Genomic DNA, 4,635 nt, shown 5'->3' on the forward strand with positions numbered 1-4,635 from the left:
GCTCAAGCCCCAAGTCCAAACTCTTAAAATAAAGACTCTAATACTTTTTCTTTTAATGGGCCTAACCATCCCTGAACCACATGTAAAATGGGCTCTAACGCCCAAAAGGCCCAACTACCTCACTTAAGGCCCATTAGAAAATTCAAAGGCCCACCTACTCCAAACAAATTAATGTCCAAAATAAAATAAGGCCCCATGACCCCAAAAACCCAACACAAGACTAAAAGCTCATTAGGAGAGTACATACAACATAATCCTTGTACGCTCAACATACTTACCAGCCATGCAGTACGCGTTGCGTGCACCTTGGTACGCCTAGTGTGTTGTGCTGCTCAGCACCTTCATCCATTTGGTGCTTAATCCATGCAGTCACTTATTGTAACTTTCAGATATTGGTCACTAAGAGGGTCCTAGGGCATAAAGTTGGCAAGTTTATGCCTTAACATGTCTTATGGGAGTCCAACATCCATTTTTGTTCATCACAACTCACTTAAAAGAACTAGATCCATGCATGGCTTCATATCAACCACCAAGATATCATTTTTATGCTTCTAACATGCGAAAGGGAATAAAATCTAGCATTTCTAGCTTTTGAAGTTGCCTAAACTCATAAAAGAGGATCCATGGACCAAAAATGTGTTTATAAACACACCTTAACTCTAACTATCAAAAGGATCAACAAGGTATGAGCTTTTTACCTTCAAAAGTTTCCCAAGATGACGTAGATTCAGGATCTTGAAGATCAACCACGTCTAAGGCTTGCTCATCAACTTCTTGTTCTTTCAAACACACCAAAAAGGCCACTAAAGTCACTTTCAAGCTTAAAGATCACTCTTAATGGCAACAAAAGTTTAAGGGACGTTAAAAAAGGTAGTCGAAGCTAATAAGAGTGAGGGTCCAAGGTCATAAGTAAGCTTAATAGGGCTCCTGCCCTAAAATTAGGGGTTTAACATCTGGCTATGTATGCCCCGCGTACGCTTCGTACGCACAACATACGTGGCTCATAGTCCCGTCTTCAGATGTCCATGTACACTAAGTGTACAAAGACGTATGCCTAACGTATGAAGGGTATTTCATAATAGAATTATTATTCCAAGGACTACAACGAAAAATACATGAATCTGAGTGTTACAAATCTCCCCACTTGAATTAGAGTTCTTCCTCGAAGTCTGCTGTCGCAAACAAATCTGGGTAGTGCTCTCTCATCTCGTCATCTGGATCCCATGTCCACTCAGAGCCCTTTTAGTGCTACCATTACACCATCACTAAATTCATCACCTTGTTACGCAAAGTTTTAGTTTTCCTATCAAGAATTGTAATGGGCTTCTCCATATAATTCAGGCGCTCATCCACCTGAATATCATCTAACAAGATCACTGCAGAATCAATAGCTACATATTTTCGCAACTGAGACACATGGAAAGTGTTATATATCTGTTTGAGCTCACCAAGGAGATCCAGCCGGTACTATCCTGCCTACCCAGGCAAAAATCCTAAAAGGATAGATAAACCGGGGACCCAACTTGCTCGTTTCTGAAATCGAATGACACCCTTCCAAGGTGACACATTTAGCATAGCCAAATCATCCACTTGAAACTCAAGGTCCGAATGGCGTTAGTCAGCATAACTCTTCTGATGACTCTACGCGATCTGCAGCGTGTCACGTACATGTTGAGTTGTCACGTACATGTTGAATTAACTCGATGGTCTTAAGCACCACCTCGGTGCTTCCCATGACACGTTGAACGACCTCCCCCCAACAAACTAGGGTCATGCACCTTCTTACATACAACATCTCAAAAAGAGGTCGATCAATACTAGCATGATAACTATTGTTGGAGGAGAACTCTGCCAACGAAAGGTAAGTATCCCAACTTCCTCCAAAATCCAATACATAAGCCCGAAGCATATCCTCAAGTATCTAGTACATCTTCGTGGCCCCCGTGTGGATAGAAAATTTTGATTTATGCGCCTTTTCCAAAATCGCCTGTCTCACCCTAGATGTTGCCAGAACCCAAACCCTACCACACTGCGTGAATAACCCCTAGTTATCTCTAGCATACAAAGGAATATGCCTTCCAATCCGCTCAGTCTTCCAATTTTCTTTTTTTAACCGTTCTACGTGTGCCTCCTTGATCAAATTCATCAAATGTGAAGTGACAGTAATCCTCAAACAAATATGTCAAATCGATGAGCATACCACCTTATAGATCAAAGCATCGGCCACCATATTGGCCTTCTCTGGGTGGTACAGAATCTCGCAATCACAATCTTTTGCCACATCCAACCACCTCTGCTACTGCGTATTTAAATTCGGATGATCCATCAAATATTTCAAACTTTTATGATCAGTGTAGATAGTACACCGGACTCCATACAAATAGTGCCTCCAAATCTTGAGGGTAAACACCACTTCCCGGAATTCCAAATCATGCATTGGATAATTCACCTCACGAGGCTTCAGCTGCCTCGAGGCGTAAGCAATCACATGCCCTCTCTGCATAAGAACAACTCCCAATCCTGAAATAGAAGTGTCGCAATAATCCACAAAGTCATCCAATCTCTCGGGTAACGCGAGAATCAGGGTCTCGCATAATCTCTGTCTCAATGTCTCGAAAGCTGACTGTTGATCAGAACCCCACTGAAAGATCACATTCTTCTTGGTCAGACGGGTCAGAGGCACCGCAATCTTAGAGAAGTCGTGAATAAATCTCTGCTAATACCCCTCAATAGCCAATAAACTTTGAATTTCAGATGCATTTTTCAGAACCTCCAAACGCATTACAACCTCGATCTTGGCCAGGTCCACCAAGATCCCATCCTGGCAGATGATGTGCCCCAAAAACTACACCTCACACAACCAAAACTCACATTTGGAGAATTTCGCATACAACCTCTCCCTCCTCAAGGTCTCCAACACCTCTCGTAAATGTTGCTCATGCTGCTCCTTGGTCTTAGAGTAAACCTAAATATCATCAACAAAAACAATCATCGAGTGATCCAACATCGGCCTGCAGAACCGATTCTTGAGATCCATGAATGTTGTTGGGGCATTGGTTAGGACGAAGGGCATCACCACAAACTCGTAATAATCATAACGATTTCTAAAGACTGTCTTCTGAACATCCTCATCCCTAATCCTCGTTTGATGGTATCCCAACCAAAGATTAATCTTGAAAACCAAGATACACCCTGAATCTGGTCAAATAGATTGTTAATCATCGAAAGTGGGTAATGGTTCTTCACTGCCAACTTGTTCAGTTCCTGATAATCGATACATATCCTGTGTGACCCATCCTTCTTCTTCATAAACAAAATCGATGCCCTCCACGGGGAACTGTTTGGACGGATAAAACCCTTGTCTAGCAGCTCCTGCAGCTGCGTAGACAACTCCTGCATCTCAGGCGATGCTAGGCAATATGATACATTAGCTACCGGAGCCGAACCATGTATCAAATCAATCTGAAACTCAACCTTAAAGCATATATTAAAATTTTAATCGATACGAATCTTGACATCATCCAACCCTAAGTTTTTTTATTTATATATTCCATGTTATGTAAGGATGATTAATGCATTTTTTTCCACTTGTTGAAAGAAGTTAGAGAACCATTATAAAAAACCACATTGATGTATATATTACTAATGAAAATTATGTCTAGAGACTAAAAAGTTGCATTAATATCTATCTTTTGAGGTTTTTTTTAAAAATCTTGCATCAATGTATAGTAAAATTATTCCAAAATAAAGAAGGTAACTAAGACAATATATATTATATGACATGAGAAAGTCTTCCTAAATTTCCTTACTTGAGAGATGGAATTGAAAATCATATACTTGGCTTACAACTTATGCAAACTAGAATGAAGATGTACTAAATTCATTTATGGGATATTATTTTAACAAACCTACTAATAATAAAAATTTGTTTGTTACTTGTAATGGCGAGTAAGTATAGAGAGATCTCTTATTACATGAAGCAAGTAGGATCCATGCTGATATTGAAGAAATCAAAGGATCACACTATACACGACCTTATATACATAGTACCCGAGAATGTGTTAGGCCTAACCACTTATTCGCAATGATGAAAAATGAAAACATCGAGAATTTGTAATCTTCATGGGATTCTTTAAATTTATCAAGAAATACATATTCCATGTGTATATTTGGAAAATATGGATTTGAAAGTTTACTATAACGGAGTTTACTTTCTAGAAGTTACATATATTAGATGTTGAATGTGAGAAATGATGTGAAGTCATGAATGCATAGATGTAGTTTATGAAAACTATCCCAATCCAATCCTTAGTTGATTTTTATTTAGCATCAAGCATTTTATGATATGTTATGTTACCAAGGCTTTATATGGATGATGAATACACACATTTAGTTCTTAAATTTGAATTGATCTTTTACCAAACATAGATACTTTACAAAAATTATTCCTATCTAACTAGCAATAATTCTATCTAGATGATTATTGTCATAAGTATATAATTCAGATTATCAAACATGAAAAAGTGGAATTTTTATGATACATTCTTGAATAGAAACTTATGAGAGGACTGAAAGTTCAGATAGATGAAGGGTTAATGTCATAAAAACCCTCAAGTTTACAGGATTTTGTCGGTT

This window comes from Lactuca saligna, chromosome 8 (genome assembly GCF_052625555.1).
Source record: "Lactuca saligna cultivar CGN05327 chromosome 8, ASM5262555v1, whole genome shotgun sequence".
Classification (NCBI taxonomy): Eukaryota; Viridiplantae; Streptophyta; class Magnoliopsida; order Asterales; family Asteraceae; genus Lactuca; species Lactuca saligna.